This window comes from Panthera pardus, unplaced genomic scaffold (assembly GCF_024362965.1).
Source record: "Panthera pardus isolate Hobbes unplaced genomic scaffold, ASM2436296v1 HiC_scaffold_26, whole genome shotgun sequence".
Lineage (NCBI taxonomy): Eukaryota > Metazoa > Chordata > Mammalia > Carnivora > Felidae > Panthera > Panthera pardus.
The window spans coordinates 29,656,751-29,673,561 of NW_026526832.1; the positions used below are offsets into that span (position 1 = coordinate 29,656,751).

Consider the following 16,811-nt stretch of genomic DNA (forward strand, 5'->3'; position numbering starts at 1 on the left):
AGCCTGATGCAGGGCTTGAACTCACCAACTATGAGATCATGACCCGAGCTAAGGTCAGCGCTCAACTGACTGAGGCACCCAGGTAGCCTGGTACATCTTATTTGTAAACACATGTGTGGCTCAGAACGGAGCCGTGTAGTGCATGGAGTTAGCATTGAGCGCTAGCTCAGGGACCTAAGGAAGGACAGTCCCACGTGTTCTTTGCTACGGCAGATGTACAGTGAGCTCTGCTTTAGAATTCTGTGATAGTTGGTTTCTTTCAGGCTGTAAGGACCCCCCCCCCGCCCCAAGTCTGATCACTTCAGTTTATGGGGCATGATAGTAAGAATACTGTGTCCACTGAGGATGTGAGTGAAGGAAACTTCTCAGTGAACAACTCACAAGTCATGAGTTGGAGGTGTGAACCCCCCACACCGTGCATATGAAAATTGCCCCTGGCCCGATCCTTTTTAATTGTCTCACCGTCCAACCTCTATGGCTGCCTTTGGCCGCAGTGCTAGTCTCTGGTGCCATCAGCTGTGCTCAGATTATGAAGCCAAGCAGATGACCTATTTTTAACAGGCTCCTTTTGGCTGCTTCCTCAAAGGAGGATTGTGGACGTGCATTTGCCGTGGATATTGGGACATGCAGAAGTCTAAAAGTTGGCCCTTAAACATCAGTCAGTGTCCTCATCACCCCCCCAACAATAAGGGGAACTGATATTCCCTTCCAAAAGTCTACCCATAATCCTCCGGGCCGAGTACTGGTATGGGTGGACCAGTTGCCTTCACTTACCTCTTCACATCCAGCCTTCCAAACAGATGCCAGAAGAGAAAGAAGACAATGTTGATTGTAATGTTCCTCTGTGAATTGTCCAGCCAGCCCTGGGAAGTAAATGCTTTATCACCGTTTTTACAGAAAAGAAAATGAAGGCTCAGGGAAGTTGAATAACAGTTCCCAGTGTCTTGTGAGCTAAAAGTGGCAAAGTCAGGATTTACATAGAGGCCTGCTCCCAAAATCTCGCTTTCTGTTATGTCCCTTGCCTAAAAAATTTGGCTGCAGGAAGCCCATCTGGGGCGATCATAATTATTGGCCTGACTGGCAAACTGAAAACGCATTCTGTTTGTGCTGGGAAAATTATTTCAAATTGGCTAAAGTAATAATTAGTGACAGAGATTGAAAATTGGCCAGTCCAATCATAAATGATGGTGCCCCTGCTCCCGAAGACGAGTCTGGCGGGACACGGAGCCGGAAGAAGGTGTTCCTGGGGCCCCTGCAGGCCTCCCCGTTAGGAAGTACAAGAAGGAAGGCACGCCCCTTGCAGGGCAGGGAAGGCCGCAGGCTCTGAATCCGCAGCGGGTGGAAGTCGTGGGGATGACACGGGAATAAAGAAGCCACCTCAGAATCATGTGCCGCAAATGCCAGAGCATGTTTTACCATGAAAATAAAGCCGTGGAGAAGTCTGAAAATACCGTCCCTACTGAAATGCTCTTCCCCGGCCGACTCCCCAGTTCCGAACCGCGTCTTGTGCGGTTGTAATTCCTCAGTGCCGTGGCTTCTCTTGACTTCTCCATTCTTTGTTCATCCTGTAAACTCCGTTCTCTCATTTTAGTACTGCTTAAACGTGTAAACGGATTTACCTCCTAATCGCTCTTCTGTGAATACTTTCTCCAGCCTGTGCAGCAAAGGAATTTGGAATAAAAAGCCACACCCCCTCTTCTGAGCTATTGCCCACTGCTTTTTCTGAGCCTTGGTACCGGTGGGAAGATCCGGTGTCATTACGCCCACCTCGGGATACTGGTTGTTTTTGTCTACTTGACAGCTGGAGGTACTCTTCACAGAGAAAGATGGTCAACGGATACATTTGTAATAGGTTCGTGATTGATGATTTGATATATGTGATTCGTGATGTGGAAGAAGCAAGGTAGACATGGTCAGTAGGGCTGGGGTATAGCCAGGAAAGGCCCCAGAGAAGAAGAGTCTTCGAGTCGAGTCTTAATAAATGAGGATATTTTGTCATGAGTACCATGGAGGGAAAGCTTAGAAGGGGAGGAACACTCCAGACAGATATAGTAGTTGTCATAAAGGCATAAACAAACAAACAAAAAACCCAGAAACCTAGTACCTTCAGTAAACTGCAAGAAATATGGTACGAATGAAAGGGTAAGAATGAGGCTATAGTGATAAGGCAGGGCCTGGTAATGAAAACTCTCACATACCTGACTAAAGAGTTTATATTTTGTCCTGGTCATGGATCAGACATAAATTTTAAGCCGGGTAGTGATGCTGTTAGATTCTCACTTTAGAAAGATCACTTTGGGGACACCTGGGTGGCTCAGGGTCCAACTCGATTTTGGCTCAGGTCACGATCTCACAAACGGTGGGATCGAGCCCCACCTCAGGCTCTGCTCTGGCAGCTCGGAGCCTGCTTGGGACTCTCTGTCTCCTCTCTCTCTGCCCCTCCCCCCGCTTGGCTCACACATGCACACGTGCGCACGCGCTCTCTCTCTCTCTAAATAATAAACTTAACAAAAAAGAAAGATCAGTTTGGTGACGATTGGAGAAGGAACCTATGGCAGCAGCCTGGGGACAGGGAAACTCCAATGTGAAACCATGCAGCATCTTTTTTCCTTTTTTTAAATTGAAGTATAGTCGACATACCATGTTCTGTTAGTTTCAGGTGTATAACACAATGATTCGGCCATTTTGTACATGATAACAGTGCTCACCACGGTAAGTATAGTTACCATCTGTCACCATACAGAGTTGCTGCATTATTATTGACTGTATTTCTTGTGCTATACTTTTCATCCCCATGACTTACATATTTCATACCTGGAAGTTTGTAGCTCTTGATCCCTTTTACCTATTTTGCCTAATACCTGCCCACCCCCCACCCCCCAGCAACTTCCAGTTCTCTGTATTTATGGGTCTGTTTCAGTGTTGTTTGTTTTGTTTTTTAGATTCCATATGGTAATTTGTTTTTCTCTGATTTTTTTTCACACAGCATAGCACCCTCTGGGTCCATCCATGTTGTCACAAATGGCAAGACCTCATTCTTTTTTATGGCTGAGTAATATTCTGTTGGGTGTATATAACACATCTTTGTCCATTCATCTATCAGTGGGCACTGGGGTTGCTTCCATATCTTGGCTATTGTAGATAATGCTGCAGCGAACATAGGGGTACATATATCCTTTCAAATTAATGTTTTTGTTTTTCTTGGGTGAATAGCAGTAGAATTGCTGGATCATATGGTATCTCTATTTTTAATTTTTTGAGGAACCTCCATGCTGTTTTCCACGGTGGCTTCACCAGTTTACATTTCCATCAGTTGTACATGAGGGTTTCCTTTTCTTCACATCTTCTTGGACGCTTGTTATTTATTGTCTCTTTGATACTAGCCATTCTGACAGGCATAAGGTGGTATCTCATGTGGTTTTGTTTTTCATTTTCCTGATGATTACTAATAAGCATCTTTTCATGTGTCTGTTGGCCATCTGTAGATGTTCTTTGGAGAAATGTCTGTTCAGGTACTCTGCCTGTTTTTTAATGAGATTATCTGTGGTTTTTTGGTGTTTAATTGTCTGACTTCTTCATATACTTTCGATATTAACCCCTTATCAGATAAATCATATACAGATATCTTCTCCCATTCAGTAAGTTGCCTTTTGGTTTTGTTGATAGTCATTGCAGTGTCTTTTGGGTGATGGTGACGGACCAGGGTAAGGCATCAACACCAGACTCACCTGACTTGTGATCATTATTGTAGTATTGGCATATGTGCTGTATGTATTTGTTTTTGTAGCGCATTTTTCTAAACATCCTGTGAGGAAATTCCACATACTATATAACCTTATTTTTCTTTGTCTTCACTGAATCACCTAGCAGAGTTCCTTAATCAGAGCATAACCAGTTTTTGTCCAGTATACCTGGTCTGATGAGGGATATTTAATGCCACGTCTCTGTCTAAAGACTGTGAGACATTGATGCCACTGATCAGCGGATGTCAAAAATTCTCAGGAGGAGAACAGAGAAAAGCAAGTTTAAATCACCACTGACCCAGGAATTTGAAAAGTGTCATACGTTAATAATGTGGCTTCTCAACATGTTGAATTGAATGTTGATGTGTTGATGGATCTTAGACGCATCTTAAGTTCTTTTGATGGTAGCGTGGTGATGGAGAAAGAGGCAAGTTTATAGTCAGATTTCCTGAGTTGCCCTCTGGCTGGGCCTTCGGAAAATTACTCTATCTTCCGAGTTTTCCTCACTGTATAAAGGAGAACAATAATCACTACTATATATATACAGATTAATTTTTGAATGTTTTTAGACACAAGTAAAAAATCCAATTAAACTGGCTTAATTGACCAGAAAATTTACTGGCTGATGAACTGAAAGGTACAGAGGTGGGGCTGACTTCAGGGTCGTCTGACCCAGCAGTGAGTGGTCATCAAGGAGCCAATTTCTTTCCATGTCTTTTCCCCCCGCTGTCTTATGGTGTTAGCTTCATCGTAAGGTTCTTTGCTTCAGTGTGATGGCTGGAAGTAATTGGGGCTACGCTGTTTCCTAATTTACATCCAGGCAGATCGAGTGAGCAAGCTCCCCACAGGCACCACACAGAAATTTTAAGTTTACGCTGGTAAGATCACCCCCGGAACCAACCCCTGTGGCCCTGGTATGCCAGGTCCTGACTGGCTTTGATCTGGATTTACCTGCACTAATAATCACTGTGGTGAGAGGGGTGGGGTCCCCTGAATGATCTACCTGAAGTCTCCCCAGAGCAGCACTGAGTGGGTCCTTTGCAGACTGCACGGTCAGCTCTTGGTACACGTGCTTTCGAGTGGATTATCAGGAAGATGCCCACGATATCTGGAACATGTTCACGTGTAGCTATTGTGAGGATTAAATAAAATAACCCTTATAAAGATCTGGGTGCAAGTAGGTACGCGGTATTAGTCGGTTCCCCTCTGCTTTTATTTATCGCTCTATTTTATTCTTACCTAGAAGGTAAAAACAAAACAAAACAACAACAAAAAATACCCATTGATTTCTTTTGGGTCCAATTTGAAAACTCTAGCCACAGTTTTGGTTTTAAATGACCCTGCGTAGTTGTAAGTGTTGGATTAAGATCTGGATTTTCAAATTTACATTTGGTTTTGATATACATTTAGTGGCTCTATGTAAAGTGATCTTAATAATTACATGATAGGAAAAGGTTTTTAAATGAAAGTGTGAACGTGTGCTTTCAGAGCTTGCTAAAACCTGTATACGCACAACAGGGGTGGACGGTAGCATTCGTTACCGATTGCGGTAATGTCTCATCTCATTTCTAGCATTCTTCACGTCTTTCCCTATTAAGATAAAAGTGACCTTCAAGCTATTGAAAAACTTAGGAATGGAGAAGCTTATGTCACCACTGAACGTGAATAGTAAAAAAGATAGGGCTATTCACACTTGCCGAAGAATAATATTTCTGTGGTTATTTTACAAGGCAAAAGGCAGAGATAAAGTGGCCTCTGTGTCCTGCATCATTCATTTTTATTATATAAGCAATTGATAGTTAAAGCAAAAAGGCAAAGTTATAACATTGATTTTCTGTGAAGTATATAGCCGAATGTGACAAGACATGCCTTCTTATTTTTGTGGTTGAATATCTGGTTAACTATATTAAAGCAAAATTGTTAAGACTTCTCATTTTTCATTTTCTGTTGCATAATATTTAAGATACTATGTCATAATATTTTATATTTGTAACTTAAAAACGGTGCTTAAAATGCTATCTAAGCATTGGGAATAAAAAATGAAGAAGATATGGGCCCTGCTCTGATGGATCTCATAATCTAATAAGGAAAGCAGACTTAGAAATAAAACATCTGTGCAGCATTCAGCGTCCACACAGAAATTAATGTTATGCCATCAGTAAAACATAAAGTAATTTCTCCTTTAATGAAGTCAGTTCAATATAACTTAGGCAACTTGATACTTTGTAGCCTCCATGTTTGCTGGCCCCTGCAAACCGTCCTGTTGTCGCTGGAGCGGATTTGCAGGTGTTTTACAGACTGAGTTATGACCCATTAGTGCGGCCCGTAATTAAGTGTTGTGATCGGTATTAAAAACAATCAAACCAAAAAAGACTAGTATGTAGATTAATTAACATCAGCAAATGTCAGTATGCGTCCCACCAGAGTAGGGGTTGTATTGTTTCGGGAAACTTTTGTTTGCTTTTAATATATGCGTGTATAGATACAGACAATGAGTTTTGGTATGTAGTGTGTTTCTTACTCTGGGTCTTAGACAAAAGGGTTTGGAAGCCGCTGGGTCAGCTGATAGGCACCTGGCTACATATACCAGGGGAAGCACATCCTTGGGCACCTAGCCCAGGACAGGGTGTTGGTATCCCTTAGTTCTGTTACAAATGTCGTCTAAATCCAGAACTGCCACCTTCTTTCGTCTCCCCCTGCCCCACTCTCCCCACCTGTCTGGACTCTTGCAGTGACCTCCTTCCTGTCCCTCAGCTGCCATCCCAGAAGCCACCTCCAGCCATCCCACATTCTCCATCAGCCAGTTGATTGGGTCCTTCAGAAGTTTAAAGTCCCCAGAGCTTACAGTAAGAGGTCGCACGCTTCCTTTGCCATTAGAATTAACCTGGGGAAGCTTGTGCAAAGGAAAGATTTCTTTCCACCGGTGCCAGTGCCTTCCCTAACTCCACGGAGAGAGTTGTAAGTCTAGCAAGGGCTCGGGGATTCTCACTTTTGCAGTAGCGCTCAGTTATTTCAATGCACGTGGTCTAAAAATCACACCTCAGGGAAATAGCGTCCAAGATAAAGGCACGGGCATGGTCGAGTTCTGGTGAGAGCTCTCTTTCTGGCTCACGGTTGGCACCTTCTTCCTGTGTCCTCGCATAGTGAAGGGGCAGGGAGCTCTCTGGAGCCTCTTTTTATTTTTATTATTATTTATTTATTTTTAAATATGAAATGTATTGTCAGATTGGTTTCCATACAACATCCAGTGCTCATCCCAACAGGTGCCCCCTTCAATGCCCATCACCCACCCTCCCCTCCCACCCCCCATCAACCCTCAGTTTACTCTCAGTTTTTAAGAGTCTTTTATGGTTTCTGGAGCCTCTTTTATAAGGCGCTAATTAATCCCTTTAACCAGGGCTTCACCCTTGTGACTGAAGTACCACCTCCCCCCCAGACCCCACCTTTGGGGGATGGGATTTCAATATCTGAATATCTGAATTTTGAGGAGACACAAACATTCAGACCCTAGCACTTGCTATCTAAGATTTTTTTAATCATAATTTTAAATGGGTACAAAGGAGGATGTAATTTTCTATATTTTAAATGTTGGCATTAAAGTAAAACTGTCAGGTAGCTCTGTTTGTGTCCAGAGTCATCTACAAATCACACAGCGATTTGATAACTACCACGGCCCCTTTAAAAAGTACAAGAACAAGCACATCTCTGGCGTTAGAAAGGTCGTGTTCTTTTCCAATGACTTGTACTCTGTTTCTTTTGTCAACAAGAAATAAAGGGCACTAGGTAAAGGCAATAAAGACTGATTTCTTTTTTAAGTTTATTCATTTATTTTGAGAGAGAGAGAGAGAGATGGTGTGAGTTGGAGAAGGGCAGAGAGAGAGAGAGAGAGGGAGGGAAGGAGGGAGATTGATTCCCAAATAGGCTCCACACCTTCAGCACGGAGCCTGACGTGGGGTCTGACGCTGGGCCCGAACCCACGAACCCATGAGATCATGACCTGAGCCGAAACCAGGAGTCGGATGCTTAACCAACTGAGCCACCCAGGCGCCCCAAGACAGATTTCATTTGGCGGTAACTATTGCCACAGGGAGGACAGCCTGTGTTAATTGGGCTCAGCTTCTCTGAAATGAAAGGCAAGAGACTGAACGCTGGGGTGTGCTAAAGGAAAGGCCCTCAGGGGCTGGTTTCTAGAACTGGGCCGCTCTCTCTTTGCTAATTGACGCGTACCCAGAAGGGAAACAACTCCTTGTGTCTTTTTGACGGAAGAGAGTGTGCAGGGTGGAGCAGGGGCTCACTGACGCTGTGCCCCCACCCTGCCACGGGGTTGGGAGCATGGACCACCTCCTTGGATGTCTCCTTGGATGTCTGTGTTTTAAAGAGAAGCTTCCAGATTTACATCGCAAAGCGGCAGAGAGAGGATTTACAATGGCAAGCTTTCTAAAGTCACTGCTCCAAGAAGGGTTCAGGGGCCTATCAGCCTATCTCTGGGTTTGATTGAAATAAACAGTAGATTCTACTGGCAGTTTTGAGCTTTCTCAGGAAACAATCTTAAGAGAGACTTTGGTCATCTTAAGGGTGCTGGGTGGCTCAGTCGGGTCAGGTAGGCTCAGGTCATGATCTCGGCGGTTTGTGAGTTTGAGCCCCGCATCCAGCTCTGTGCTGACAGCTCGGAGCCTGGAGCCTGCCTCAGATTCTGTGTCTTCTTTTCTCTCTCTGCCCCTCCCCGGCTCATACTGTCCTTCTTTCTCTCAAAACAAACAAACAAACAAAAAAACATTAAAAAAGACTTTGGTCATCCTAGAGACAGAGACATAGACTTAAACTGCTAGATCTCACAGTAGTCTGCTCAGGTCTCTTAGTGAAGGAGTCTGGGAGTTGGTGAATAAACACACTGAGTTGTTTTGTGCCAATGCAGTGTTTTTATACTTAAAAGTATACGTCTTTATACTTACAAGTCCTTTCTCTGCATCAAAAAGAATTATAGAGAGAGAAATTAACATTTAAAGTTTTTCTTGTGACCAAAGCACTCTGAGATTTTTTTAAAACTTTTTTTCTGTATTATTGTTTCAGCCATACATTTGATGAAAACAACATAAATGTGTTAACTTTTGATCCATAAGAATTTATCATAGCATTAAAAGTGTATTTAAAATGTACCTCTTAATGAGATGCTTAGGGCTTTAAATATTGCTTCTTAATTAGTTTATGTGCCCTTTGATGAGCGCTAGTTATGGCTAGATTGAGATTGCCTTCAACATCAGCTCTTTCCCTTTTACATTTTCAGAGATAGGAATATTTAAAAACCTTGTTCACAGTGGATGGGGAAGGAGCTTTGTCAATCTGTTGTTAAAAATTATTTTTAAGGCTTTATCAACTGACAACTCCATTAAATCTTTCATAAATTTTGTTGAAAGCAAGAGAAGGGGAAACCGTGCTGTGTGCGAAAAGACTTTCATTATCCAGTTGTTGGAGGCCTGTCACACACCAGGATTTTCAGCTGTCCCTTGTTTGGTGGTCTGGAACTTTGTAGATTCCAGGTCCATGCGGCAGAGTCAGATTCAGGAAAAATGTGGTGCATGTCTTTCTTATGTAAGTGGAGGAAGGCCTCTGTGAAAGGAGAGTCGAGAAAGAGAAATAAGGTTGACATCCTGACTTCCAGAGTGTTCTCCAGATCAGTTTTAGGACAGAGGGTTTAGAGAAGGTGAAAGATTTAGAAACTGATTCCCTTAACACTCTCTGCCCCGGCATACCCTTCAGAAGAGCTTTGTGTGCGGCTCACTGGCCTCAAGGAGAATGTGTAAGCTCCTCACCGTGGCCCCCCTGGGGAGCCCAGCCCTCCTCTGCATCTGTTCCCCTGCAGGACGGTCTCCTGCCCAAGCACCCACAGACTCTCCGTGGACACCACCGTGGGCTTTTCCTCACCCCTCGAACAGTGACCGTCCAGGTCTCGTGCGGGAGTGACGCTAGAGGAGGTAGTGTCTAGTGTTTTGTGGGGATGGGGTTGTGGGGGAGCCGGGGAGCATCGAAGTCCTGGGACCACTTGTTTTCAGAAACACTTCTTCCTCCTTTCCCAGATTCACTATTGGCTGGTGCTCTGTACCCACCATCCACCTCCCTGAGATTCTTTGAGGTAGTGAGCCGCTGGTTGTGGGGGGAAGATATTCGATCCCTCAGGAGTTCTAGAGTCACAGCCGCAGAACATTCTCGTTTATAAAAGCCTTTCTTTAAAGTCCCTATGCTGCTGTCTCTGCCTGAAATCTACCCCACCCGCTTCATCCAGGTGAATTCTTGCTCATCCTTCCAGTTCTGGTTCAGATGTTACCTCCTTTGTAAAGACTTTCCTGCCTTGCGGAGACCGACGGTTTTTTTCTTGATACACCCCCCATGCTTAGTTTTATACTTGTTACATTTTAGAAGTGCTTATTTTGTGTTTGGCTTTCCCAGTACGATGTATGTTCTTCAGAGGTAGAGATTGTGTCTTAATTTTCCTTTGTATCCCCTGTGCCAAGACCAGCTCTAGCGAGTGGGAGAGGGGCAGGGAGAGAGGGAGACACAGAATCAGAAGCAGGCTCCAGGCTCTGAACCGTCAGCACAGAGCCCAATGCGGGACTTGAACTCACGAACCACAAGATGGTGACCTGAGCCGAAATCGGACACTCAACAGAGTCACCCAGGCACCTCAAAGTACAGGAGGTTTTAAATGGGGACCTGAAAAGAGAGGCTATAGGTCTGTCCTTTATCAGCCAGAGGTTTTCTTCCATCTGTCATATTTGCTGTGATGTTAAAAAAAAGAAAAGTGAGGAATTTTGCCCTTGATTTTTCCATCATCTTATATAGTTACTATTAGCAACGTGAACAGTATATGCAGACGCTGATTTTTCCAGCTGACTGGAAGTAGCAACTGGGTTTTCTTGAGTCACCTGCCATTTCCTAAACACCAGCCTTATCTTCAAAACCACGCTGTGTTCATTTTAAAAAGAAAGCAAACGCTCTCTGCTCTGCAAGGTTTATCGCCCTTCAGGTACGCGCAGATGAGGAGAGTTGTCTTGGTGAATTTTGAATCAAGCCATTACCTGAAAATGATAGCACTGATTGTGTCGACTTCTGCCTCAGCTCCCCCCCCCCCCCCCCCCCCCCCCCCCCGCTCCCCAGTCGGCGATAGAGAGCCGTCCGGCCAGCCTGTTGAGCGGGCCCCTCCGTGTGCCCCCCGCCTGCCCGGCTCTTCCTCATTCCCCGCCAGACCTCTGCGTGCACCCCGGATTCCAGCCGAGCCAGCCGACTCCCGGGTTCCCCACTTGCCCCTTAGACCTGCTGACCCCTCGGGATGCGTGGCCTGTCTTCACGCCTACGCACCGCGGAGGCCGGCCTTGGCAGTGGCCGCCTTCGGAAGACTCACTTCCGGTCGGCCCGGAGCGCCCCTTCCGAGGCCTGTGCACCGTCTCCTAGATACCCTATTGCAGTTTTGTAACAGCCGTGCTGCTCTGTGACGTCTTTTGTCTCTCTGTGTTTCAAACTGGACTTGACCGTACCCGGGGGCAGGGACCTGATCTAATTTTGTCTGTGCTGCCAGCACCCGGCCCAAGGCACACGTACACCGTGTGTTCACCGGGTGTGCATCCAGTGCATACGCTCAAGGTCGCCACGGGTTTAATGTCCCGGTGTCTCTTCCTGCGTGGCTTCCAGTTGCCACAAGTGGCATTGTCCTGATGGCACACATCCGATCATGGGTTTTTTTGTTGTTGTTCAAGTCCTTTAAAATATCCTTTTGCAGTTTTAGTCTCCGAAGGCCCTCTCACAGGAACAGGACGCCGAGGTAAATCGGAGCCTTTTGGCCCCATTCTGGACCACAGGTTTCTAGGGACGTATTGAGAACATGTCATTTCGTTGCTCCTCTGAAGGCTCTCCCCCAGCCCCAGCTACCGTGTTGATCAGAGTTGAGTAATCTAACAGCTGTTTTTTGTCTGTCTACAATGTGCCGAGCATTGAATTAGGTGCCAGGAAACACGGAGATTTTAAAAAGCACAGTTTCTACCCTGAAAGGATTTCCTTGTTTAGTCAAGGAGATGTAAAAGTAACCCAACGATGTGAATGTGGTGTGATATGTTCTTCGATGCGGATAAACGTAGAGTGCTTTAAGAGCGCCTACGAGTGGTTTATGACCCGGAGAAGAGGTGATGTCAGGGGACGCTTCCAGATGTGTGAACTCTGAACAGATTCTGGAAGGACAGTTGAGGGGAGGCTTGAGAAAGGATGATGTTTTTTCCTCAGATATCTGCATTTTCATATTTTGCTTTGAAGTAAGATTCTCTGGCAATGTGTTCCCATTCTCTGGCAAGGGGTGCCTGGGTGGCTCAGTCGGTTAGGTATCCAACTTTGGCTCAGGCAGTGATCTTGTGGTTCACGAGTTCAAGCCCTGCATCGGGCTCTGTGCTGACAGCTCAGAGCCTGGAGCCTGCTTCAGATTCTGTGTCTCCCTCCCTCTCTGCACCTCCCCTGCTCGCACTCTGTCTCTCTCTGTCTCTCAAAAATAAACATTAAAAATAAATAAAATGTTGTCATTCGCCCACTTGTACATTCAACATATTGGGCAGCTGTTCCGTACGAGCCACCATTCTGGGTTTGGGGCTCTAGGAATGTAAATGACAGGGAGGCAGCCAGCAGATGGAAAGACAGGGTGTCAGTTATGAAGAAGAACGAACACAGAGTAAGGACAGAGAGAGCACCAGGAGGTGCTGGCTTTCGTAGAGTGGCCAGAGGAGGCCTCTCTGATGAGGCAGCGTCGGTGCCGAGTCCTGAGTGAACCTCAGGAACCAGCCGTGAGGATGCCTGGAGGAGAACATTGCAAGCGGAGGAACCCACATGTGGAAAGTCCGCTGACGGACTACACGGAGGCCAGTCTGCCTGGAGCGGAGCAGGAGTGTAGAAAAAGGAAGGAAGTAGGGTTAGACAGATAGGGTGGGGTGAAGAACAAATCATAGGGCTTCATAGGGCATTGAAGGCTGGATTTTATTTGTCGTAAATTAGGAAGCCGTTAAATAGTTTTGAGCAGAGGAGTGACGTGATCAGATTTATGTTTCTAAAACATCACTGTGCGACTGGGTAATGCTGGAGTACCCGGTTAGCCCCAGGATCACAGTGGCTTAACACAACCAAGGTTAATATTCCCTTGTGCTCCCAATCCAGTAAGAGACTGCAGAGGGCTGTCTACCACAAAGTCACGTAGGATCCAGGCTCATGGGAGCTCTGCCATCTTGCATTGGTGCCATCTGGGACCAGCACTCTCTGCCGCGGCTGGGGAAGAAGGGAGACTGGATAATGACGCACGTGGGTTATACGTTGCCTTGGCTCAGAAAAGAAACGTGTCACCTCTGCTCAGATTCCGTTGCCTGCAACACGACTCATCCTAGCTGCAGGGGGATTGGCAAGTGCGGTAGAATCCACGGAATCCTTGTGTCTGCTGACTGCTCCACTCTCTGCCTCATCCGGAGACCAGTTAGAACCATTGCAGTACAAGAGGGGTGATGTGGCCTAGAACTGAGCGGTGACGGTGGACGTGGTGGGAATTGGGTAGACGGATATATTTCAAAGGTAGACCCAGTGAGATTCAGGGATGTTGGGGATGACTCCTAGATTTCAACCCCTTCCCACCAGCTTATCTCCTGTACTAAATGTGATTTCTCTGAGCCTGGCTCCTGTTTTTCCACAGGGCCTACGAAATAGATGCACAGTACATACTTACTGAGTGCTAGAACAATTAACTTTATTTTATACAACCCACAGTGTCTTAAATAGTAAGTAGTTACTAATTGCTGTCAGGGGATAGTTTTACAAAATCTTTGCTTTCTAATTATAGAAATATGTGTATGAGTGATGTGTTAATGCCGTGGGCTTCAGAATAGAAGGTTAGGAACAGAAGTACCTTGTGGCTGCTAGGGTCAGTGAAGAAATTGTGATTTTTCTTTCCGGTACATTTGTCTATCTTTTTTTTTTTTCTTTTACTACTTATTTCTTCTATCATGGAAGAGTTTAAGCAAAATAAGTCTAATAGACTTACTCGGTGTGAAACTTGTATTTAATCTCACCCTATAGTCTTTTTTTAAAAAATTTTTTTAATGTTTATTTTTGAGAGAGAGAGAGTATGAATAGGGTAGGAGCAGAGAGAGAGAGGGAGACACAGAATCTGAAACAAGCTACAGACTCTGAGCTGTCAGCACAGAGCCTGACGCAGGGCTCAAACTCACAGACTGTGAGATCATGACCTGAGCCAAAGTCAGACGCTTAACGGACTGAGCCACCCAGGCGCCCCTCACCCTAGAGACTTTCAGCGATGAACCTGTTCTCACAAAGAGTGAAAAGCTTAAATATCCAATCAAGCACAGTGCCCAGGCAAGTAAAAGCCCTTGCATCTTATATCATTCTGCCTCTTGTACAGCTCCCTCAGGAAAATTAACTTACGTTTACATTTGTTCACACGCTGTATTCTTAGTAACCGTGGTTATTTACTTATTTTGAAAGATCATTAAGAATAACGGGGGGAGGTACTTTTCTGATGAGACTGGTGATGAGGTCAAACAACTCAAACTCCTAGAGAATTCACTCGCCTCTACTGGCTGTTCTGTGGCGGTTCCATAGCAGATTCTAGGAAAGCACGGAGGTCAGTGTGAGGCCTGTGCTCAGTACTGCTGGGCAGCTGGAGTCCACACGCATGTAAGCATGGAGTATGCACTTGGTTGTTGGGGCAGACGGCCTGCCAGTGGACCAGCTGTTGAGGCTGAAGAAACCGAGTCCAGGGTGACTTGTGTGTATCTCGGTGTTGAGTCATGACCGGGCATTTGGCCTGCAAAGAAGAGAAGAGACAGTGTTTCACTGAGATAAGATACCAGTTGACACCGGGGAATGAAGAAAAGCTTCCGCATGTGGAGCCTAGAGTGTGGGCTACGGTTACATTGCGAGGCTGGAGGGGTAGCTTGGGGCCAGCTTGGGAGAGTCCTCGGGCTGCCATGCCAAGGAACTTGCAGAGCTTATGAAAAGGTTTTTCTAAAAGAGATTACGTGGCACATTTACTAGGAAGATAAAAACCTAACAGGTAGATGACGGCCTGGGTGGTGTATCAGTTGGTCAAATTAGAATTGAGCCTCGATTTCCTGAGTTTCCTACTATATGGGTAAGGCATTTTGCTGATTGTTTTGCATATTCTCTCATTTAAATGGTCAGAATGACATTGTGTGGCGGATGACTTTTTTTTGTATTTTATGCATGAAGAAACGAAGGCTTGAAGCCTGTGGTCAAGTGTCACCCCGGTAGTAAAAATTAAACACGGGTTTTGTGAGGTTAGTGCTCCCCCTACACTTACCAACTATTCCAGGGGTGGTTGACACTGACAAGGCTGACTTCGGACAACAAAGATGGCGTCTGGACTCCTCCCAGGGCACAGAGACCAGTTGTTTCTCTCAGGACGCTGCTTTCCGCACAGGGGAATTGCCTGTCCTGTTCCTACTCTCTTGCCAGTCTGTTGTGGAAACCTTCCACGCCCTTTGATGGGCTGGGAGAGCATAGACATTTGGCCAGCTGGATATCCAAACATTCCCCAAGCTCGTGTTTCTTGGGGAAGCAGATAGGAGTGAGTGGAAAGGAAGGACTCTCTAGGCCATTTTCTTATTTGTCTTTCCTTCTGTTGAGCATTCGGCCAGTGTGCACCCATCATACGCTCTGTCAGAGCCCGTGAGGGGGTAGAAATGGCAAAGTGGAGGCTGTGTGATGTGCGGTGAAAGGGGAGCGCCAGATCCATGACCAAGGCCCCTGCCTTCTGGCTTTTCCTTTTTGCACTCATGCGAGGAACCCCACCATATCACAGAACCTCCCCAGGGTTCAGTCCTTCCATCCATATGATGGGGGAAAGTAAGGAGGGCTGTTAAACTAAACACAAGTTCTGTGATCTTGTATTTCTCAACCACAGAAAAGAGTTCACAGGGTATGCAAGGGAGGAGAATGATGAACTGATACTTATGGTCAGTAGTCGCTTCTGATGTTGTTGTATGCCAAGGTGCTTGGGGGTAGCAGTGTGGCCACAAAACTTACTTGCTAAAGTTCCTTTTTACCCATATTTGTATAGACCGAAGAAAATGTCAGCTGTCCTCATTATGCCACATGAATTCTACACAGAGTGACTTGGAGGCAGCTGGTGGGGAGGGTTGAGTGGGGTTTGCCTCCTGGTGTGGTCGCAGATGCTATGTTGATGTCTGGTATTTTTCAGAATAACCAGACACACAGGGTACCTGATGTTGAGAAAGAAAATAAAGATAAGATTTTGTCCTAAGACTCCTCATCTGTTTTTTATTTTATTTATTTAAGTCAACACAGAGCCCTTTTAAGTCTGTAGTAAAAATGTGCTTGAGTAGTTGACATGAGGCTAAATCTAAGACCCAAAGCAGCGCAAATCAGCGGGGCCTCAAGAAGCCCAGCGTGGCTCACCAGTCTGTGGTGCGTCCATCAAGATGGGTTACGTTTAGACTTGAAGCCAAGCAAGCTTAATATTTTTAATATTATGAGAAAAAGACAACTCTTGCATACCTAAGAAAGTGACTTTCGCGTGTCACAACTCAAATACTTAGTGAGCAATTGAATGAATACATTAGTATAGAAAATTGACAAAATTGAGAACAAAATTGCTCATAACCCTAACATAACAGTCACTGGCACTGGTGTCTGTCTGTGTGTGTGTGTATGTATTTCTGTTCAGCCGTACAGGTTTCGTTCGGATTTTAATACGAGCATGGTGTAGACAGTTTTATGATTTCTGATTCCTAAAATTCAACATTTTATGTTAAGCACTTTCCAAATTGCTAATACTGATTTTATATCTAATTTTAACGGCTGCATAATGTTCTATCTAGTAATTTATCATAAGTTAGTTACCATTTCTGTTATTACCAGGCAATTAGGTTGCTTTTGAGATTTTAGAGTATTATTCCAGTTGAAATCATTATGCCTATACAATTTTCTTCTTTTTAATCATTTCCTTGTAATAAATGATTGAAACTGGGAATTGTAACTGTAGAAATGACTCCT

The 16,811-nt window shown here is 45.1% G+C and overlaps 1 protein-coding gene across 3 annotated transcripts in view; it reads left to right on the forward strand.

The window, feature by feature from the left end:
• Positions 1 to 16,811, forward strand: part of NBAS (NBAS subunit of NRZ tethering complex) — a 329,555-nt gene that overhangs the window by 259,569 nt on the left and 53,175 nt on the right. The window lies entirely within an intron of this gene.